Source organism: Lissotriton vulgaris, unplaced genomic scaffold (assembly GCF_964263255.1).
Source record: "Lissotriton vulgaris unplaced genomic scaffold, aLisVul1.2 SCAFFOLD_329, whole genome shotgun sequence".
Lineage (NCBI taxonomy): Eukaryota > Metazoa > Chordata > Amphibia > Caudata > Salamandridae > Lissotriton > Lissotriton vulgaris.
The window spans coordinates 421,603-446,195 of record NW_028241434.1 but is presented as its reverse complement, the minus strand read 5'-3'; the positions used below and the strand labels follow the sequence as shown (position 1 = coordinate 446,195).

At 47.4% G+C, this 24,593-nt stretch overlaps 1 protein-coding gene across 1 annotated transcript in view; it reads right to left on the bottom strand.

Annotated features, from left to right (window-relative positions):
* LOC147671294 (beta-1,4-galactosyltransferase 2-like) overlaps window positions 1-18,552 on the bottom strand; it is a 914,400-nt gene extending 895,848 nt beyond the window's left edge. Inside the window, exon 1 of the mRNA XM_086948094.1 lies at window positions 18,269-18,552. The gene's annotated coding sequence lies outside the window, so the exon portion shown is untranslated. The remainder of the gene's footprint in view (window positions 1-18,268) is intronic.
* Between the last annotated feature and the right edge of the window lie 6,041 nt (window positions 18,553-24,593).

Below are 24,593 nucleotides of genomic sequence, written 5' to 3'. Positions count from 1 at the left end.
GTGGACTTTGAAAACGAACGTATGAGAGCAATATATGATGCCGAGGTTAGGAATTTGATGAAGATTGACATTGAGTAAGCAAGTTGGCTAAGATATGTTGAAAAGGGAGGACTGTTAAAGATTAGACTGCAAAACGTCAACATTATCGGCGCCATCTTGCCCCTTTTCCAAGCCCATTCGTGCGCGTAAGCGGCAGCCATTTTGAGCACCATGGCCTCCCTGCCCCTCGCTGATAGCCGGCGCGTCTCTCTCTCTCTTAACCTCGCAAGCATTCCCCCACACACTGACGACCCCCGCTCTCTCTCATGCCTTGGGTCGTAAACCCCCCTTCAGCGCAGCTTCACCACTGAACCCCATCCTGTTCCCAGCGCGACACCTCCCTTCATTCCTTTCATGGCCTCAAACCCTTTTGATGCAAACCCCTTTTCCTGTGTCCCCGTTTGTCTTCCCTGTTCCCAGGCCGCCACCTGGCTCTGCGGATACTGTTTATTACCCCGTACAGTAGGAAGCTTCCCCTCCCCATCAAAAGACCCCCGAACCGATCAAAGCCCCCACCCCATGAGATCCGATCAACCCCATGCATTCCGTGAATCGGCGGAATGCCCTGCTGTGCAACGACCATCACCTGTTGTGACCAGGGTGGGGAATCCAACTGTAAATGTATGTGGGAATGGGTCTGAAGGGGAGATTCCGAGGATGTTCTTTCAAGTATTAAAGTATTGCGAGAATGTGTTATGTGCAATAAAGGTCATAAACCCCACTATAAGAGGCCAGGCCTCAGAGATGTGGTTAGAGCACCTCGTGACGATACTTGCTGTCTGAATTGATGTGTTCTCCTCCGGAGAGAATAAAATCCTCGTTTCCCGCCTTCCAGTCTCCAGCGCCTGCTTCTTCATTGATTAATATTGGTGGGTCATAGAGGCGATACCGCCGGGCAACATAAAGGGGTCTTTGGTTACCGGTTGTCTTTGGAACCCCTTTTTACACTCTCTCTTCTTTCCATACCTCTTCCTCTGTCTCACTCCATTCAGTGTCATTTTAAGGAGTTTTGGGCCTCAGGCAAGACACATTACAGCTGTTCTGTGTGAAAGTTCAAATAAATATAATCATGTTTGGCATCATTGAATTACTAGAAATTAGATAATAAAATTCAAAATTGTTATGAACAGGAGGCCCCAAAATATGTCTTGCCCGGGCCAGAAAATGATAACCAGCAGTGCTCACCACAGCTCCTGGACGGATGTATGACGGTACGACGCGGGCTATTACCACGCGTACCGTTACAACGCGTGTTTTACAATGCAAGTCGTTACCACGACTTGCGCTGTAGGGTGTGGACTTGGGAATAGTTTAATTTACTATTCCAACACCAGTCCCCGTGGATAGTAGGGAAGGTGTTGGAATAGTAAATGAACTATTCCTTGTCCTTGAGCACCCTCCAGCGCAAGTCGTGGTTACGACTTGCGTTGTAAGAGACGCGTCGTAATGGTAGCGCGGGGTAAAATCCGCGTCATAAAGGATGTTCCCCCTCCTGGACTTGTGGCCATGAACCTATTTCATCGCCCACTACTAGAAGAACGTCCTGCTCAACCCTGTGATCTACAAATACATTTCCATGTAAATCTCCCAGATGGGTACCCATGATCTTTTCACAGAATAAGAAAGTGGGCACTGGGCTCAGAAAACTAGAATACTGTTTTATGAGCGGGTGACCTTACAGGATCCCACGGGCACCATACGCTATCTTATGCCCGGGGCACTGGTCTCATTGGCCAACACAATGTATTAAGCTTGGCTTATACCTCAAGAGGTGTGTCAGCACTGAAAATGAGGCGTCAAAAGACCAAAAACAAATAAAATATCTGAACACAAAAAGACCTAAAACAAGAAGAAGCATCTGTTGTAGTCCAAAGGCTCAGCTGGGCACATGAAAATTCTGCATTACGCGTCGTTGCAAATGAATAAAAATGGGAATACGTGGTTGTGATACCTTGCGGATGCCGCATATAACAGTGCTTTCTATCAATCCTACAAAAGCTCTAACTACAAATGTAATTCAGTCTAAATAGATTGTTCCAGTCCTGAAGAAAAATGTCATTAATGACCCAATGGAAGTATTGCTCTTTTTTCACTAAGTACTGAGAAGGATTATATCATTGAGGCTGTCAGCAAGCTCCTGACAACAGCAAGAATAATCAGGACTAGACTTCCCCACTTCTCCAGTTATGAAAAATAATGCAGTTAGCTGTGATTAATACCACTCTGAACGGTATGCAAGATGCATAATTAATGCTAGTGGTCTAAGCTCTCTCAGGCGGTTCCCAGATCCGTGGCCCACTTTAGAGATACAATAAACTGAAATAAAAAGAATAATAAATTACATGAGAACAAAATGTATGTTTATGAGCTACGTAGCGTGTATAATGTATAAGAAATCATGCCTATGAGAAGGTGTTTCGAAATTATATGATGCCCTTGTGGAAGTAACATCAGTTATGCCTCTTTGAGAGTGTTTTTAATAACCTAGATCATTTTTTTTTATTGTGAATGCGAAATGGCGTGGGCATAGATTTAATGACCGAGTATCTGCCCATGGGGCATGCGGCATTAGGTTTTAATTGAGGTGTATGTTACAGTAAACCCATTCAGTAGTTTTTGAGAAATTAAAGCTAAAAAGATTTGCACATTTTACCCTGTGGAGGATTCACGGAGTCAACAGACCTGAAGATAAGATCTGATTGGCTGCCACCACATCGACAATGTTGTGGCGCCAGCCATTTAAGGACCCGGAGCCATTCACACCCCTGTCCTGAAAATAATGCAAAAAATATATAGGGGGCAGGATAGGGATACAATACCCACTACACCTGGTTGGGGGGGGGGGGGTGGGTCTAGAGAGACTCTCCCAGGGCCAAAAATATATTTTGTAAATTTTACTGTGAATTTGTATTGGATCTGCAGTAAAAAAACATGTGGGGCTCTCGTGCTTATAAAAAAAAAACCTTAGGGTGAGCCAGGTCCTGAGGGTGTGGCACATTCTATTTTCTTGGGGAGGAGGTGTGCGGCCCCCCTCTACATGTCTCTCTGATGCCCCGCGACCACATGCCTGGATCTGATGCAAAAATGCAAACTAAAGGGGAGGGGGCGTGCAAGCCCTCTCCACATACCTCGAAAGGCCGAAGAAACCCCAGCAACTGGGACCAAAATTACTTAAAAGGGGGAGAGAGTGTGCGCCCCCCTTTCCGAGACTGTCTCACTAATGACTCTTACATGCTCATAGAATCAAATGTATGGATGTTAAATACCCCTATGAGCATTGTATACAAAGGAACTAATCTGACCTACATAGGAAAGGTCTATTCGTAAATATTGTGTATTGTTTTTTCATGTCACAAACACCTTTACCCTGAATCTTCTTTTTGCTACATCTATGAGCACTACCAATAAGAAATGCTAAGTGATCCGCTAATGCTTTGAATTAGAATCGCATTTGATGTTGGTATCATTTGGAAATTAAATTTCTGTGTTTTTGAATTCATTCCTATTTGTGGTGAGCTGTTGTGTATATTCTCGCCCTATTTTGCTTAAACCACGTTTCTATTTGTACTCAATGATCTGACCATTCCGACCAATCGTGCAAATGTACTGTTTTAGTGACCCAGGCTGGGTGGTTTTTACTTGGGCTTAACCCCGTAAAAACTCAACACATAAGAACTGATCTGAGCAGACGTTAGTTTTCTGCTATATTCAAGCTTTTAGCGCAAATTTTCTTGTCGCTACACTTGAGTTGATAATAGGCGATAGCGATGTTAGCGACTGCTTTCAGTCACTAACAGGTTGGGTACGCCCACTTTGCATGTCATTAGCGATAAATATCACTGACATGCAAAGCGGGCCCCAAACCGCTCGCTATCGCCTACAAGCTATCGCTGACTGCTGTTAGAGACAGCTTGCTAAAAGGGCGATAAAATTATCGCCGCTTTGCGGGCCGAAAACGCCCGCAAAAGCGGCGATAACCTCATATCGTCCGCCTTGATAATATGCCCCTCTGTTCTTAAAACAATTCTTTAAAATTCCTTCAAAAAGGTCATTAAAGTTAAGATGCCTCGCCTTGAGAGCAATTAAATTCTCCAGTTATGGCAAGCTACATATCTATACATCCTTCAAATTACTACACACAACACAAGACATTAGAGAAGACATGGCAGAGATGCCACTGGTAACAAAACATGTGCTATCTCCAATGACATCAAGGTTTTTTTTTAGCGCTACTGGCGCCCGGTGCGACAGTCCTTTTTGGCCCCCATCCCATTTTATGGCCTCCTCCTCGGATTCCCTCACTACCACCCAGCAAAAGTGCCCCTCTCTCAAATCATTTTATTTGTTTGAAAGCACTGGTAAAGGCAGGCTTTACTGATCCAGTCCACATAAAATACAGATCTGTGTGCATGTATGTATGTATGTATGTATTGGCATTTATATAGCGCACTACTTACCCATAGGGTCCCAAGGCGCTTCGACCGCTGGGAAACCCTTCCTGGCTTCCCTGAGAGATGGTCCCTTAATGGGTATCTCCAGGGTGAGACCAGGCATCCCCGGCGGTCTGGTGGGGCCGTTAGTGAAGATGAGGCAAGCTAATGCCCAGAGTTGCCGAGTGTGATCGCTGATCAGAGTGGCAGGGATATTAACCCTCTGCGCTACTTTATGGCGAGTTAATACTGCCAATAGACAAAACTCCGATCCCTCTGTCTAGCAGGAACATTAATCACAGGCGGTATTTTGGCATTTTTATTGCTGCCTGGAAGCTGGATGCACAAGGAACTCTGCAGCAGCGGTGTTTAAATCGTCGGTTATTGCTACACTCAGCGCTGCTCCTGAGGTCAGCGCCCCCACTCCAGGTCAGACCCGGTGCGGCCCACCGGCCGCATGGCCCTTCTGACAGTTCGGGAGGGTTTCTTCAACCTTTGTAGGCAGAAGATGAGAACAGTACATTATACTCAATTTAAGGTCGGATTACTAGTGCCCTGGCGGGATAGTCGGAATTTACCGCACCAGATTAACTCCCACATGATTTATTGGGCGTGATAAATTGCACCTCTTCTGGCGTTTGTGGGAGAAACAAGCAGAATTTGTTGCTTCCGGCAACAAACTCTGCATATCTTGGTGAACGCCAGGGATCTCATTTATGAGGCTATGCGTCACTTTTACGCCATCGGTGCATCACTTTTTGTGACGCACCAGTGGCGTAAAAAATGCACTTTGTTGCGCCATATTTACAAAGTGACGCATCTAGGTAGATGCGTCACTTTGTAAACCCCTGCGCCACATTATACCTGCGCCAGGTATAATGTATGCAAGGGGGGCGTATTGACGCAAGGAAGGGTCGTAGAAGAGACGCAGTGAAATCTATGAGATTTTACTGCGCCACTTCTAGGACACAAATGCGTCAATTTGACGCAGGCCCTTTCACATGGGGCTTGCACCATGTGAAAGGACACATTGCAGGAGTTGCATCACTTTTGTGACACACTCCAGCAATGCGTCACTTTTGCGCTTACAGATACGTCAGAAATATGACGTATCTGTAACTCCTTGAGGCATGATGCGTCATACTGTAAATATGACGCATCATTGGTGTCGCAAGGAGTGCGCAGTGAAAAGTGACGCATCGCTGTTTTCACGCAGCAATGCGTCACTTTTCATAAATGAGGCCCCTGGTATTTACCTTATTAGATGACAAGGCTCGATCGGCGGATATTGAATAGATGGGGTGAACTTTATCGACCCCAATAAATGCTGCATGAGTTAAACATCATAACGCTTATTACTGAGAACCCTTTTCAAACAAGTCTAAGTACAGCGGCTGCTATTTTAAGTGCCAGTTGTAATCAGTACCGTGGAAAATCACCCTGGGGTTGCTCAAGGAAAATAGCGCCAAAGCTATGAAAAGTTTGAGAACTTTGTAACTCATCGCAATTTTTTTTTTAAAAACATGTCAAAATGTTTTTAAGGCAAAATGGCACCTCGATCTGATTCTCTAACTAAACAGAAGCTTGTTATAGAAACAAAACCTAGATTTTACTCCAGACTTTCTGGCTGGATTCTGTCGCAGTATCAATGCTTAGAGTATCATTTATCGTGGCCGCTAGAACAAATTTGATACCATTAAGTAAGCGGAGAGAACTCCAAGTAAGCCTTGCAACACCCAACAACTAACCGCACAGAGGTAGAAAGGAAGAGTAAACAGAAAGTGCATCAGACAGCAGGCATCCATCTCTGGAGCCAGGGAGCCAACTCCATGTGCCAACATCCAACAACCAGCAGATGAAGGGTTTCCGCAGGCCTAGCCTTCCAAGAGCGCACCACAGCCAGAGATGCACAGTCGCTGGGCCAATGCAAGGACCAGAGATGTGTCACCTTCATCGCATCGGGACACCTGAAGAAGGACCACTACAGGTCTTGCGGCACGCAACATAAATTGTTATTATTGACATTATTCCATACCCAGGGAACACAGCTTGGGGAATAGGCTAAAAAGCAAGGTTTTGTAAAAGCACTACAAGAAAGCAGTAAAATGTCATCTTCAATTAAACTATTCAACCTTCCGCTGTGAATATATACATCTGCACATTAGTGGAAGAAGTAACAATATACATAGTTGGGACCCACTAAAATGAGGAAGGAAACCAGCAAGTGTTCATCACAATCAGATATATAACTGTAGGGTAATCATAACAAGTTGTGCAAAAAAAAGAGTTGAAATTAACTTTTTACTATCAACACCAATGAAATAGAATAAAATACAGTTTAAAATGAAGCAACAAAGGCGAAAAAATATATCACAATTTAGTCCTAAAAAGACTCTGGCCAATTGGGTATAGCAACAAGGCTCGTCAAAAGCAGCGGTAGGATACTTTAAATATGGCATGAATCCTCAGATGTAGAGACAGGACGATGAGGTATGGCATGGATCCCTGCATGTAGTGATAGAACATTTCAAGTATGGTGTGGATCCTTACATGTAGTGATAGAACATTTCAAGTATGGTGTGGATCCTTACATGTAGTGATAGCACATTTCAAGTATGGCATGGATCCCTGCATGTAGTGATAGAACATTTCAAGTATGGCGTGGATCCTTACATGTAGTGATAGAACATTTCAAGTATGGTGTGGATCCTTACATGTAGTGATAGCACATTTCAAGTATGGTGTGGATCCTTACATGTAGTGATAGAACATTTCAAGTATGGTGTGGATCCTTACATGTAGTGATAGAACATTTCAAGTATGGTGTGGATCCTTACATGTAGTGATAGAACATTTCAAGTATGGCGTGGATCCTTACATGTAGTGATAGAACATTTCAAGTATGGTGTGGATCCTTACATGTAGTGATAGAACATTTCAAGTATGGTGTGGATCCTTGCATGCAGTGATGGAACATTTCAAGTATGGTGTGGATCCTTACATGTAGTGATAGAACATTTCAAGTATGGTGTGGATCCTTACATGTAGTGATAGAACATTTCAAGTGTGGTGTGGATCCTTGCATGCAGTGATGGAACATTTCAAGTATGGTGTGGATCCTTACATGTAGTGATAGAACATTTCAAGTATGGTGTGGATCCTTGCATGCAGTGATGGAACATTTCAAGTATGGTGTGGATCCTTACATGTAGTGATAGAACATTTCAAGTATGGTGTGGATCCTTGCATGCAGTGATGGAACATTTCAAGTATGGCGTGGATCCTTACATGTAGTGAAAGTGATCTAGTGTACTGATCTACGGTATTGATACATAAAAGTAAAGATAAGGCACTTCAAGTGGGTCACGGGGATCCTTAAATATAGTGATAGTAGGTTATGAATCTTTAAATGTAGTGATAGAATACTTTAAGTATGTCATGGGTTCTTACATATCGTGATAGGGCACTCCAGGTATGTCATGGACCCTTAAATGTAGTGATAGGACACTTCAAGTAGGGCATGGTTCTTTAAATGTAGTGATAGGACATTTCAAGCAAGTCATGGATTCTCAAACCTGGTGACAGGACACTGGGATGGATCCATACATATAGGGATAGGATACTTCAAGTAGGTCTTGGATCTTCAAATGTGGTGATAGTGCACTTCAATAGAGTCATGGATACTTAAATGTACTTATAGGACACTTCAAATAAGCCATGGATCCTTCAATGTAGGGATACAACACCTCAAGCTGCTACTTCTTCATCAATTACCATTTTGTAAATAGACCAGGTCTACCTCTTTAAATGGAAATCCAAGTAGACAATATAGAAGTGCTCACCCAAAGTGGAGGAAAGTGCTTGTTTGTAACCAAAGGTCACAGCTAAAAAGTGCATACACAATAGCATGCAGATGATCAACATTTCTACTGTCTCTTCGTACGGCTCAACCAGTAAACAGACTAATCAGGGACTGCGTTTATCCAATGGTTATGGAGATTGCTGAAATTGCCCAGGAAATGAATGTACACAATTGCAGGGCTAGTTCCATCACAGGGCTCAGGACAGGAGCTAAGTTCTGAAGAACCCCTGGCAAGCCTTTGCTGCATGGGTGCATAAGAGGCACTGGGACGTTTGCGGCAGCGGGGTGGGCGGGTGTAAAAGTGGATAGGTAAGACGCATGCAGCTGACCATAGAGGAGCCTGGAGCAGAGGGTGGTGCAGGATACACATTGTGAAGATTGAGCCCCACACGCTAAACAGGAGGTGGTTTTTAGAAAAGGGGCACCTAATGGATCCACTTTTCTCTTGTTGGGATTTCTGTGTTCTGTATGGGAGCCGGCCTTGTGGATAGAAAGTTATTTGAGAACCATTGTGATCCTAGACTTGGCCTTGTTGGTGCTGTGGGCCCTTGTGAAGCATCGGCTGCAAAAGCTGATAACACAGCAACAGAAATTGTCAGAATGTCAACTAGACATACATATTTCCCTTCAAAAACGCTGCTTTTGATTCCTAAATACAGGCAAGCTCTCTTCTCACCTTCTTTGGTACTCGTTCAGTTAGTATTTTAACTCCTGCCCTTGTTGGTGACAAGCGTTGCATAGTGCATGTCAAACGTTTTGTAGCATGAAACTGTATTTGTGTGGTAGACATGTTGTCAATGCTTTTGTTGTGCATTTTTGTTTTCATTCTATGTTTTTAGAAGATACAAGTGCAACATCTGTGAGTGTTGTATAGAGTGCTGTGTCTACATTTGTTTATCTAATGTCCCATTTGTTAGATGCTCTGTCGTTTCTGAACGGCATTTCCCTGATGTGTGCCCTGTAAGGGTTATTCCTCATTGTATCACCATGTACAGACGCTGTGTTCTTGCAGGAAAGATTGCTGCTGGTTTCACCCTGATGTATTTGTACTGTTGGACCTGTGCTCCTCATGGGAAAGGATGCTGGAGTGCTACACTTTTATGTACCTGAGGTATTGTCTTGCTTCTTTGTTCCTTGGAGTAATATTTTCTCCTAGAGGGGACTTGTGGTGTCACATACAGATGTGCTCCTGTACTGTGCTCTTGCAGGAAAGGTGGCATCGAGTGTCATAACCTAATGTACTGCTGGCGCTGTGATCTTGCTTGTCGGGAGACCTAAGGTGTTATGTTCTGGTGCGTTGCTGGTACTGTGTGTTTGCAGAAAATGATACTCTGTGTGTTACATACTGATGTGCTTCTGAAATATATATATTCACTGCAGGAGAGGCTGCTAACGGGGGTATATCCGGATGGATTCCTGGTAAGTTGTTCTTGTATGAAAAAGCGCTTCTGGTGTTGTATTCTGATGCACCGCTGGCACTGTGTTCTTGCCTGAAATAGTGCTTAGGTTGTTTTTGTTCTGGTGTACTGCTGCCAATGTGGGTTTGCAAAACATTATGCCTTGGGTATTACATTCTAATGTACTTCTGAAATTGTGTTCCATGCAGGTAAAGATGCTTAGGGTGGTGTATTCTGAAGGGTGTTGAAACTGTGTTCTTCCAGGATTAAAGGGTGGTACAGTCTGATGGAGTGCTAATACTGTAGTTTTCAGGAAAGATGCTTAGGGCGGTACTGTCTGATGGAGTGCTGGTACTGTGGTCTTTCAGGAAAGATGCGTAGGGTGGTACAGTCCGATGGAGTGCTGGTACTGTGGTCTTTCAGGAAAGATGCGTAGGGTGGTACAGTCCGATGGAGTGCTGGTACTGTGGTCTTTCAGGAAACAATGCTTAGGGTGGTACAGTCCGATGGAGTGCTGGTACTGTGGGTCTTTCAGGAAACAATGCTTAGGGTGGTACAGTCCGATGGAGTGCTAGTACTGTGGGTCTTTCGGGAAAGATGCTTAGGGTGGTACATCCTGATGGAGTGCTAATACTGTAGTTTTCAGGAAAGATGCTTAGGGCGGTACAGTCAGAAGAAGTGCTGGTACTGTGGTCTTTCAAGAAAGATGCTTAGGGTGGTACAGTCCGATGGAGTGCTGGTACTGGGGTCTTTCAAGAAAGATGCTTAGGGTGGTACAGTCCGATGGAGTGCTGGTACTGGGGTCTTTCAGGAAAGATGCCTAGGGTGGTACAGTCCGATGGAGTGCTGGTACTGGGGTCTTTCAAGAAAGATGCTTAGGGTGGTACAGTCCGATGGAGTGCTGGTGCTGGGGTCTTTCAAGAAAGATGCTTAGGGTGGTACAGTCCGATGGAGTGCTGGTGCTGGGGTCTTTCAAGAAAGATGCTTAGGGTGGTACAGTCCGATGGAGTGCTGGTACTGGGGTCTTTCAAGAAAGATGCTTAGGGTGGTACAGTCCGATGGAGTGCTGGTGCTGGGGTCTTTCAAGAAAGATGCTTAGGGTGGTACAGTCGGATGGAGTGCTGGTACTGGGGTCTTTCAGGAAAGATGCTTAGGGTGGTACAGTCCGATGGAGTGCTGGTACTGTAGTCTTTCAGGGAACAATGCGTAGGGTGGTACAGTCCGATGGAGTGCTGGTACTGAGGTCTTTCAAGAAAGATGCTTAGGGTGGTACAGTCCGATGGAGTGCTGGTACTGGGGTCTTTCAGGAAAGATGCCTAGGGTGGTACAGTCCGATGGAGTGCTCGTACTGTGGTCTTTCAGGAAAGATGCCCTGGGTGGTACAGTCAGATGTAGTGATGGTACTCTGGTCTTTCAGGAAACAATGCTTAGGGTGGTACAGTCTGATGGAGTGCTGGTACTGTAGCCTTTCAGGAAAGATGCTTAGGGTGGTACAGTCCGATGGAGTGCTGGTACTGGGGTCTTTCAAGAAAGATGCTTAGGGTAGTACAGTCCGATGGAGTGCTCGTACTGTGGTCTTTCAGGAAAGATGCCCTGGGTGGTACAGTCAGATGTAGTGATGGTACTCTGGTCTTTCAGGAAACAATGCTTAGGGTGGTACAGTCTGATGGAGTGCTGGTACTGTAGCCTTTCAGGAAAGATGCTTAGGGTGGTACAGTCCGATGGAGTGCTGGTACTGGGGTCTTTTAGGAAAGATGCTTAGGGCGGTACAGTCCGATGGAGTGCTGGTACTGTGGTCTTTCAGGAAAGATGCTTAGGGTGGTACAGTCCGATGGAGTGCTGGTACTGTGGCCTTTCAGAGAGCAATGCTTAGGGTGGTACAGTCCGATGGAGTGCTGGTACTGTGGCCTTTCAGGGAACAATGCTTAGGGTGGTACAGTCCGATGGATGGTTGTGCGATGTTACAACACAATCAAAATGATTGCGGTACATCACAACGCATCTTTTGCAACGCAAGTCGTTACCACGACTTGCGCTGTAGGGTGCTGGACTTAGGAATAGTAAGATTTACTATTCCAACTCCAGCCTACGTACAGTAGGGAAGGTGTTGGAATAGTAAATCTACTATTCCTTAGTCTAGAGCGCCCTCCCGCACAAGTTGTGGTAACGACTTGCGTTGTGAAAGACGTGTCATAATATCACTGCGGTGTTTTGACCGCGTTGTGAAGGATGTTCCCCCCGATGGAGTGCTGGTACTGTGTTCTTTCAGGGAACAATGCTTAGGGTGGTACAGTCTGATGGAGTGCTGGTACTGTGGTCTTTCAGGAAAGATGCTTAGTGTGGTACAGTCTGATGGAGTGCTGGTACTGGGGTCTTTCAGGAAAGATGCCTAGGGTGGTAAAGTCCGGTGGAGTGCTGGTACTGGGGTCTTTCAGGAAAGATGCTTAGGGTGGTACAGTCCGATGGCTGCCAGAATTGTGTTCTTTCAGGAAAGGATGATGATGGTGCTCTGTTCTGATGTACTCGATCCTGAAATGGTGCATTATTCTTGTAGCAAAGGATGGTTGGGTTATTGTATTTTGATGTACTGATGAAACTGTGAAAGGATAGTTATGGTGTTATCGTTTGAAAGAGTGTTGGTACTGTGTTCCGTGCAGGAAAGGTTGTTTAGGGAGGTATATTCTGGTGGACTGTGGGTAGTGCATGATTGCATGAGAGGGTGCATATAATGTTATGTTCTAATACACTGATAGCCCTCTACTCCTGTGGGAAATGATGCATACGATGTTATATTTCGAAGTACTGCTGACACTGTGTTCCAAGCAGATAAGGATGTGTACTCTCTTATATTCTGATTGGTAGATGGCAATATGTCCTAGCAGGATAGGAAGCTTACAATGTGAGTTGTGTTTTGCTATTGAGCTCTGCATAGCCTTGCAGATGTTGCTGGTGTGTTTTTCTCTAGAGTTGTGCATGTGCTTGCTGGTATGTTTTGCTCTAGAGCTGTGCATGTGCTTCCAGATGATGCTGGTGAGTTTCCTCTAGAGCTGTACACGTGCTTGCAGATGATCCTGGTGTGTTTCCTATGGCTAACACACCAAGCTGTGGATACGCGTCCAGATGTTGCTGGTGTGTTTGCTCTAATGCTGTTGATACACTTGCAGATGTTGCTGGTGTGTTGTGATCTAGAACTGTACATACGCTTACAGATGTGGTGTGTTTGCTCTAGAGCTGTGTATGAGCTTGCAGATGATGCTGGAATGTTTTGCTCTAAAGCTATGGATATGCTTGCAGATGTAGCAGGTGTGTTTTGCTCTGGAGCTGTGCATTCGCTTGCAGATGATGCTGGTGTGTTTTTTTCTGGAGCTGTGCATGCACGTGCAGATGTTGCTGGTGTGTTGTGCTCTGGAGCTGGGCATGCACTTGCAGATTTATTCGGTGTGTTTTGCTCTAGAACTCTGCATGCGCTTGCAGATGTTGCTGGGGTGTTTTGCTCTAGAGCTGTGCATGAGCTTGCAGATGATCCTAGTGTGTTTTGCTCTAGAGTTGTGCATGTGCTTGCAGATGTTGCTGGTGTGTTTTTCTCTAGAGTTGTGAATGCGCTTGCAGATGATGCTGGTATGTTTGCTCTATAGCTGTGCATGCACTTGCATATGTTGCTGGTGTGTTTTGCTCTAGAGTTGTGCATGAGCTTGCAGATGTTGCTGGTGTGTTTGCTCTAGAGTTGTGCATGTGCTTGCAAATGTTGCTGGTGTGTTTTGCTCTAGAGTTGTGCATGCGTTTGCAGATGATGCTGGTGTGTTTTGCTCTAGAGCTGTGCATGCGTTTGCAGATGATGCTGGTGTGTTTGCTCTTTGAGCTGTGCATGCGTTTGCAGATGTTGCTGGTATGTTTGCTCTAGAGTTGTGCATGTGCTTGCAGATGTTGCTGGTGTGTTTTGCTCTAGAGTTGTGCATGCGTTTCCAGATGATGCTGGTGTGTTTTGCTCTAGAGCTGTGCATACGCTTGCAGATGATGCTGATGTGTTTTGCTCTGGAGCTGTGCATTCGCTTGCAGATGATGCTGATGTGTTTTGCTCTGGAGCTGTGCATACGCTTGCAGATGTAGCTGGTGTGTTTTGATCTGGAGCTGTGCATACGCTTACAGATATAGCAGGTGTGTTTTGTTCTGGAGCTGTGCATACGCTTGCAGATGATACTGATGTGTTTTGCTCTGGAGCTGTGCATACGCTTGCAGATGTAGCTGGTGTGTTTTGATCTGGAGCTGTGCATACGCTTACAGATATAGCAGGTGTGTTTTGTTCTGGAACTGTGCATACGATTGCAGATGATACTGATGTGTTTTGTTCTGGAGCTGTGCATTCGCCTGCAGATGATGCTGGTGTGTTTTGCTCTGGAGCTGTGCATTCGCTTGCAGATGATGCTGATGTGTTTTGCTCTGGAGCTGTGCATACACTTGCAGATGATGCTGGTGTGTTTTGCTCTGGAGCTGTGCATTCGCTTGCAGATGATGCTGATGTGTTTTGCTCTGGAGCTGTGCATTCGCTTGCAGATGATGCTGATGTGTTTTGCTCTGGAGCTGTGCATTCGCTTGCAGATGATGCTGATGTGTTTTGCTCTGGAGCTGTGCATACGCTTGCAGATATAGCAGGTGTGTTTTGATCTGGAGCTGTGCATACGCTTGCAGATATAGCAGGTGTGTTTTGTTCTGGAGCTGTGCATACGCTTGCAGATGATGCTGATGTGTTTTGCTCTGGAGCTGTGCATACGCTTGCAGATGTAGCTGGTGTGTTTTGATCTGGAGCTGTGCATACGCTTGCAGATATAGCAGGTGTGTTTTGTTCTGGAGCTGTGCATACGCTTGCAGATGTTGCTGTTGTGTTTTGCTCTGGGGCTGTGCATTCGCTTGCAGATGATGCTGATGTGTTTTGCTCTGGAGCTGTGCATTCGCTTGCAGATGATGCTGATGTGTTTTGATCTGGAGCTGTGCATACGCTTGCAGATATAGCAGGTGTGTTTTGATCTGGAGCTGTGCATACGCTTGCAGATATAGCAGGTGTGTTTTGTTCTGGAGCTGTGCCTACGCTTGCAGATGATGCTGGTGTGTTTTGCTCTGGGGCTGTGCATTCGCTTGCAGATGATGCTGGTGTGTTTGCTCTAGAGCTGTGCATGAGCTTGCAGATGATGCTGGTGTGTTTTGCTCTGGAGCTGTGCATACGCTTGCAGATGATGCTGGTGTGTTTTGCTCTGGAGCTGTGCATACGCTTGCAGATGATGCTGGTGTGTTTTGCTCTGGGGCTGTGCATATGCTTGCAGATGTAGCTGGTGTGTTTTGTTCTGGAGCTGTGCATACGCTAGCAGATGTAGCTGGTGTGTTTTGCTCTGGAGCTGTGCATACGCTTGCAGATGTAGCTGGTGTGTTTTGCTTTAGAGCTGTGCATATGCTTGCAGATATAGCAGGTGTGTTTTGTTCTGGAGCTGTGCATACGCTTGCAGATGTAGCTGGTGTGTTTTGCTCTGGAGCTGTGCATACGCTTGCAGATGTAGCTGGTGTGTTTTGCTTTAGAGCTGTGCATACGCTTGCAGATGATGCTGGTGTGTTTTGCACTGGAGCTGTGCATTCGCTTGCAGATGATGCTGATGTGTTTTGCTCTGGAGCTGTGCATACGCTTGCAGATGATGCTGATGTGTTTTGCTCTGGAGCTGTGCATTCGCTTGCAGATGATGCTGGTGTGTTTTGCACTGGAGCTGTGCATTCGCTTGCAGATGATGCTGGTGTGTTTTGCACTGGAGCTGTGCATTCGCTTGCAGATATAGCAGGTGTGTTTTGTTCTGGAGCTGTGCATATGCTTGCAGATGATGCTGATGTGTTTTGCTCTGGAGTGGGCATACGCTTGCAGATGAAGCTGGTGTGTTTTGCTCTGGAGCTGTGCATACGCTTGCAGATGAAGCTGGTGTGTTTTGCTCTGGAGCTGTGCATTCGCTTGCAGATATAGCAGGTGTGTTTTGTTCTGGAGCTGTGCATACGCTTGCAGATGTAGCTGGTGTGTTTTGCTTTAGAGCTGTGCATACGCTTGCAGATATAGCAGGTGTGTTTTGTTCTGGAGCTGTGCATACGCTTGCAGATGATGCTGGTGTGTTTTGCTCTTGGGCTGTGCATTCGCTTGCAGATGATGCTGGTGTGTTTGCTCTAGAGCTGTGCATGAGCTTGCAGATGATGCTGGTGTGTTTGCTCTAGAGCTGTGCATGAGCTTGCAGATGATGCTGGTGTGTTTGCTCTAGAGCTGTGCATATGCTTGCAGATGATGCTGGTGTGTTTTGCACTGGAGCTGTGCATTCGCTTGCAGATGATGCTGATGTGTTTTGCTCTGGAGCTGTGCATACGCTTGCAGATGATGCTGATGTGTTTTGCTCTGGAGCTGTGCATTCGCTTGCAGATGATGCTGGTGTGTTTTGCACTGGAGCTGTGCATTCGCTTGCAGATGATGCTGGTGTGTTTTGCACTGGAGCTGTGCATTCGCTTGCAGATATAGCAGGTGTGTTTTGTTCTGGAGCTGTGCATATGCTTGCAGATGATGCTGATGTGTTTTGCTCTGGAGTGGGCATACGCTTGCAGATGAAGCTGGTGTGTTTTGCTCTGGAGCTGTGCATACGCTTGCAGATGAAGCTGGTGTGTTTTGCTCTGGAGCTGTGCATTCGCTTGCAGATATAGCAGGTGTGTTTTGTTCTGGAGCTGTGCATACGCTTGCAGATGTAGCTGGTGTGTTTTGCTTTAGAGCTGTGCATACGCTTGCAGATATAGCAGGTGTGTTTTGTTCTGGAGCTGTGCATACGCTTGCAGATGATGCTGGTGTGTTTTGCTCTTGGGCTGTGCATTCGCTTGCAGATGATGCTGGTGTGTTTGCTCTAGAGTTGTGCATGCGCTTGAACATGATGCTGGTATGTTTGCTCTAGAGCTGTGCATGAGCTTGCAGATGATGCGGGTGTGTTTGCTCTAGAGCTGTGCATGCGCTTGCAGATGATGCTGGTGTGTTTGCTCTAGAGCTGTGCATGAGCTTGCAGATGATGCAGGTGTGTTTGCTCTAGAGCTGTGCACATGCTTCGTGATGACGCTGCTGTGTTTCACGTCGTTGTTTCACGCGATCAGAAGGCTCTCCCTGATTTTATCTGCTCAGGCACTGTTCACCTGTGCTGCTTCGACACGCATGATGGAAGGATGCTGAGGTGTTTGTTTGCTCTGCTTGTGAAGGAAGACAAGCGAGGGTTTCTTTTTATTCTGGTTCTGTCAGCCCACTGAAGAAATATGTCGGGTGCTTATTTACTCTGTTGCTGTGCTTGTGCAGGAAGACAGGCGGGTGTTTCTTTTCACTCCAGTTCTGTCAGCCCACTGAAGATGCCGGGAGTTTATTAACTCTGTTGCTGTGCGTGTGAAGGAAGACAGGCGGGTGTTTCTTTTCACTCCGGTTCTGTCAGCCCACTGAAGGAGGGAGATGCCGGGTGTTTATCTGCTCCAATGCTGCGCACGTTCTGCAGAAAGATGCCCGTGTGTTCATTGACTGGTATTCCACTGCCCGTGATGTGCATCCTGTAAAATGGGATCTTTGTGTTTCTTTGTTGTTGTATTAGTGCCGAAGGCACGTGGTGGTGGTGTGTGTGCCATTCAGTTCTTGCCATGAGAAGCTAGTGTGTCAATACTGTGCATCTGTGTGTGTAAGAGAGAGAGGGGATGGAGGGACGGGTGTGTGTACGTGAAAGAGAGAGTGGTGTGTGTGAGAGAGGGGGAAGTGGTGTGTGCGCGCGCCTGAGAGTGGTGGATGAGTGGTGAGAGAGAGGAGAGTGGTGTGTGTGTGAGAGAGGGGGAAGTGGTGTGTGCGCGCGCCTGGGAGTGGTGGGAGAGAGGAGAGTGGTGTGTGTGTTCGGCACCCTCCGTGTGCCCGCAGATGCTGTGTTGTGCAGTGTTCGCTCTGGTGCTGAGCGCTCCTCGAACGAGGACATGCGCTTAGACGTGTAATCTGCTAATGTCCGTGTGCTGCACACAGATGCCGGAAGCCGCTGTGTCTGTGGGGCTTGCCCTGTAGTGCCGTGGGTCTAGCTGGGCACGGATCTCGGATGCTTCGAGTGCCTCGATGCTGTCCGTCGTCTGGGGCAGGATGCTGGGCATGTCATGGATCTGATGGAGGTGGCTGCTGTGTTTACGTGCGCTGCTGCTCCGGGTCCTAGGGTGATGCTGTGGTACCCAGTGTGCTTCGTGCAGGAAGATGCCGGAGAACCTTTCCTGGCGCTATATGTTCCTGTATTATGCGGGTAGGGGCAGGGTATTGTAGGGCGGGTGGTGCTGTATGTTCTGCCATACACAGAGAGATAATGGGTGCTCTATGAAGTAGTATGGGGTGGAAGCGCTGTGCAGGGGTGCTTATCTGCAACGGTAAGGGGGTAGGGGACGTTTACAATAGAGGGATGCTGTGAACCGTTATCCAGAGATGGGTTGCAGGCAGAGATGCACACACTCGTTGCAAGAAGGCGCATCTTTCATGCACTCACCTCTCCCGTGCGGGGACTTCTCTGTCCGAGGGTCAGCAGCCCGTCGGCCCAGGGGGGGCTCCGCTGCTCTCCCCCATGGCAGGCTCTGGGGGACGGGTCAGGCGGCCCGGCTCTCCTGCCCCCCGTCCCCCGGTGGATGCAGGTGGTTCCCGGGGTCCGGGAGCGGGGGAGGCCTGGAAGCAGAGCCCGCTGCAGCCCTCCCCGGTGCGGCTGGAGATACCCCGGATCCCGGTGCTCCTCTGCCTCTCCTGCCGCTGCTCGGCTCTCCGGAGAGAGGCGCCGACTGACAATAAAGCACGAAAAAAATGAGCAGCTACGGAGCGCGGCGGCGGCCAGAACTAGCGGCTCCGCGAAGGGCTGCGTGCCTCCCCCCTCACAGCAGCCCCCGCAGGAGGCAGCTGGGATCACTGTCAACACCCTCTCCCCCCCGCGTCGCTGTCAGCAGACGCCCCTCCCGCTCCCTGCTGCCCAGCGAGACGCCCAGACTCTATCACAGGCTGACGGAAGCCCCTGCCACCCAGACAGTGTCAGCAGACCCCCCCACCCCTCCCTGCTGACACATGACTCCCCCTCCCATTCACACATTACCGCCCATTCAAAATACCATACAGACCTCTCTTGCTGACACATGATCTACTGCTGCCCCCTCCCATTCACACACTCCACAGACCCCCTCCTGCTGACCCAGGACTACTGCTGTCCCCTCCTGTCCACACATTATCACCCATTCATACACTCCACCGACCACTACTGCGGCACATGATCTACTGCTGCCCCCTCCCATTCACACACTCCACAGAGACCCCCCCTGCTGACACATGATCTACTGCTTCCCCCTCCCAGTCGTACACTCCACAGACCCCCTCCTGTTGACACATGACTACTGCTGCCCCCTCCCGTTCAAACATTACCAACCATTCATACACTCCACAGACCCCTGCTGACACATGATCTCCTGCTGATCTTCCCATTTACACATTATATAATGCTGCCTCCTCCCATTCAAATACTACCGCCCATTCATACACTGTACAGACCCACAGCTGGTGACACATGATCTACTGCTGACCCTACCATTCACACATTACCACCCATTCATACACTCCACAGACCCCCTCTGACAGATTATTTACTACTGCCCCCTTCCATTCCCTGTGACAGCAGAAATGGCCTGTAGAGTGCTACAGTCCCTTCCTGCTGTCACATGATCTACTGCTGACCCTCTCTCATTCACACATTACCACCCATTCATACACTCCACAGACCCCCTCCTGCTGACACATGATCTACTGATATAAACAAACAACGGTCCAAGACCTATATATTTCTAAACAAGCAATGAATCAAAACTTATTCAATTGAAAGGCATATGTTATTTAAACAGCCCTGCTCAATTAATGATGATACCTTTTGGGTTACCCCATTTCTTTAATGGACACATGATCTACTGCTGACCCCTCCCATTCACACATTACCGCCCGTTCAAAATACCGTACATACCTCTCTTGCTGACACATGATCTACTGCTTCCCCCTTCCAGTCGTACACTCCACAGACCCCATCCTGCTGACACATGACTGCTGCTGCCCCCCCCATTCACACATTACCACCCATTCATACACTCCACAGACCCCCTCTGACACATGATATACTGCTGCCCTTCCCATTCACACATTATATAATGCTGCCCCTCCCATTCAAAAACGACCACCCATTCATACACTCCACAGACCCCGTCTGACACATGATTTACTACTGCCCTCCATCACACATTACCACCCATTCATACACTCCACAGACCCCTACTGCTGACACATGATCTACTGCTGCCTCCTCCCATTCAAATACTACCGCCCATTCATACACTCTACAGACCCACAGTTGCTGACACATGATGTACTGCTACCCCAACCATTCATACACTCCACAGACCCCTCCTGCTGACACAAGATCTACTGCTGACCCTACCATTCACACATCATGGCCAATTCATACACTCCACAGACCCTGTCTGACACATGATCTACTGACGTCCTCTCCCATTCACACATAACCACCCATTCATACACTCTACAGACCCCCTATGACACATGATTTACAGCTGCCCTCCATCACACATTACCATCCATTCATACACTCCACAGACCCCCTCTGATACATGATTTACTGCTGCCCTTAATCAACCAATACAGCCCATTCATACACTCCACAGACCCCGTCTGACACATGATTTACTGCTGCCCTCCATCACACATTACCACCCTTTCATACACTCCACAGACCCCCTCCTGCTGACATATGATCTACTGCTGCCCCCTCCCATTCACATACTACTTCCCATTCATACACTCCACAGACCCCCTCCTGCTGACACATGATCTACTGCTGCACCTACCATTCACACATTACTGCTCATTCATACACTCTACAGACCCCCTCCTACTGACACATGATTTACTGCTGCCCCCTTTCATTCACATATTACCGCCCGTTCATACACTCTCCAGACCCCTCCTGCTGACACATAATCTATTGCTACCCCCTCCCATTCACACCTTGCGACCCATTCATACACTCTAGAGTCCCCCTCCTGCTGACACATTATCTACTTCTAGCCCCTGCCATTCAAGACTACCGCCCATTCATACACTCTACAGTCTGCTGACTCCCGCCTGCTGACACATGATCTACTTCTGCCCCCTCCAATTCACACATTGCCGCCCATTCATACACTTTACAGACCTCCTCCTGCTAACGCATAATCTCCCATGACCTCCCATTCACACATTACTGCACATTCATACACTCCACAAACTACTCCTGCCGACGCATAATCAACTGCGCCCCCCTCCCATTCACACAGTGCCACCCATTCATAAACTCAACAGACCCCTCCTGTTGACACATGATCACGCCTGCTGACACATGATCTACTTCTGCCCCCAATTCACACACTACCGCCATTCACACACTCTACAGACCCCCTCCTGTTGACACATGAACTACGTTCAACTACTGCTTCCCCCACCCATTCACACTTTACTGCCGATTCATACACTCCACAGACCCCCTACTGCTGACACATTATCTACTGCTGCTACCCTCCCATTCACACATTATTGCCCATTCATACACTCTACAGACCCCGTCTGCTGACATATGATCTACTGCTGCCCCATTCACACATTACCACTCATTTATACACTCTACAGACCCCCACCTGTTGACACATGATCTACTGCTGACCCTCCTATTTACACATTACTGCCCATTCATAAACTCCACAGACCCCCTACTGTTGACACATTATCTACTGCTGCCAGCCTCCAATTCACGCAGTACCGCCCATTCATACACTCTACAGTCCCCCTCCTGCTGACACATGACCTACTGCTGTCCCCTCCCATTCACACATTACTGCCCTTTCATACACTCTACAGTCCCCCTCCTGCTGACACATTATCTACTACTGCCCCCTCCCATTCACATATTATCTCACATTCACACACTTTCTACAGACCTCCTCCTTCTGACTCATTACCACCCATTCACACACTCTCTATAGACACCCTCCTGCTGACACATTACCGCCCATTCACACACTCTCTACAGACACCCTCCTGCTGACATATAACCACCCATTCACACACTCTCTACAGACACCCTCCTGCTGACACATAACCACCCATTCACACACTCTCTATAGACACCCTCCTGCTGACACATTACCGCCCATTCACACACTCTCTACAGACACCCTCCTGCTGACATATAACCACCCATTCACACACTCTCTACAGACACCCTCCTGCTCACACATAACCACCCATTCACACACTCTCTATAGACACCCTCCTGCTGACACATTACCGCCCATTCACACACTCTCTACAGACACCCTCCTCCTGACATATAACCACCCATTCACACACTCTCTACAGACACCCTCCTGCTGACACATAACCACCCATTCACACACTCTCTATAGACACCCACCTGCTGACACATTACCGCCCATTCACACACTTTCTGCACACCCCTCCTGCTGACACATTACCTACTGCTGCCTCTTTCCATTCACACATAACCTCCCATTCATGCACTCTCTACAGACCCCCCTCCTGCTGACACGATCTACTACTGCCCCCTCTCATTGACATCTCACCGCCCATTCATGCACTCTGCAGACAACCTCCTGCTGACACATGATCTACTGCTACCCGCTCCCGCTCACATATTACTGCCTATTCATACACTCTACAGACCCCCTCCTGCTGACACATGAGCTACTTCTGCCGCTCCCAGTCACACATGACAAGTCCATTCATGCACTCGACAGACACCCTCTTGCTGACACATGATCTACTGCTGCCCCCTCCCATTCACACATTACCAGCCATTCATATACTCTATAGACCCCCTCCCGATGGCACAATATCTACTGCTGCTTCCTCCTATCCAAACATTACCGCCAATTCATATACTCTGCAAACTCCCGCCTACTGACATAGTATCTATTGCTACCCCTCCTATTCACTATTTCTACAGACTCCTCCTTCTGACACATTATCTACCGCTGCCCCTCCTATTCACTCATTTTCTACAGACCCCCTCCCAGGGGCGGCTCCTCCGTAATGGAGGAGGAGCGTCGCCCCTCTTGTCAGAGTCATTCACAGAAAAATAAAATGATAATAAAACAATATCTATCCAGGGTTGGTAAAGCGCAACTACTCACCCATGAGGGTCTCAAGGCGCTGCTAAAGTATAATTTTATTTTTCTGAGTCTGGCTCTGGCATGCATGTAGGGCGGGGCTGAGTGGGGCAATAACAGGCAGGTTTGTGGGCCCTTAGAAAAGTGCATGTAAGTTTGGCTGACCTTCTTAGGCCAGCCAAACAGACATGCGCAATTCTGTTTCTCCAACCCAGCTGTGTTCCCAGCAGGGTTACAGAAAAAGCAGCGGACTACAATGCAGTGTCTGAGCAGCAGAGCAGACCGCTTAGACCTATCCTGGTGCTGCTCTTATAGCATGAGAGCAGTGTCTGGATTGGCTGGGCAGCCTCTGCCATCCCAAAGACTGCTGGGAGAGCACAGAGGTGGCCGTCGGCGTCGGAGGCAGCATCAAAAGGTAAGTGTTTAAAAATTATTTGCCCATCCCTTGGACATACTGTTGCTCTTCCCCTGATACACTGTCTACTAACTCCCCTCACCAGTCACACACCACCTCCCATTCACACACAGACAACAGCCCCCCTCAATCTGACATATTATCTAGTGGCCCTCGCATATACACACACTACCTCCCATTCACCCACTCTCTACAGCCCCCCTCCAACTGGGACATTATCTACTGCCCCTTCCATTCACACATTACCTCCCATTCACCCACTCTCCACAGCACCCCTCCTACTGACACTTGATCTACAGTTGTGTCTTCACTATTCACATCTTACATCCCAATCACACACACTCTACAGACCACCTCTGTAGGAAGTTGGCTCTATAAGTACTATACCAAAATGAGGTATCGTGTTCACAGAGCCCAGGGAGGCCCCAGAGGTATAGCAGAGGCTAAATTATGTAAGTACTAACAGTTCTCTTTGTGCTAGTGTGGTTGAGCAGTTCGGCTTATCCAGTGGGTGTGTTAAGCATTTATTATTGTATTTACTCAATCAAGGACTGATTCACCCACTCGGAGACAGAATCCAGACCAATTAAGTAAGTATAAAAAAAGTATACTTATGGTTTATTTTAGAACCAAGCAGGACTTGGCACAGGTAAGTGATATAGACTTTCAAAATGCAAGACAGTTCAAGGTAATGATTGAAATTGCAATTGTTACAGGTTGGTGATTGTTTTGAAAACAGTTTAAGTTACACAGTAATTACTTTTCGGTATTTTGAGTTACTTTGGATTGCTTGAGGTACTGGGGGTGGTAGGCATAGATACCAGATGTTAGGATCTCTACATACAAGGTAAGTACAACTTTTTCTACTTTGCTATTGAGTTACCTTTTCTCCGTACATTAACAGTTCCACATTTTGAAAATGTTTAGGCCCAAAATCTTATTAACATAGGTTCCTATGGGAGAAAAATGGTTATCGGTTTTGAAGGTTAGTACTCAACTTACAAGGGTGAGTTTTGGGGTTTAGGACCAAGGTTCCTCAAGGTCTAGATGGGCACTCAAGTTGCACCACCAGCTGCATTGGGGCAGCCGGATGCAGAGTGCAGGGGCCTTATGTTATCCAACGGGGCTAAGTGGGCCTTTGATTAGAGACTGCTGACGAGCAGGCTACTCAGTGTGGGAGCAAAACTCCTAGGGTTAAG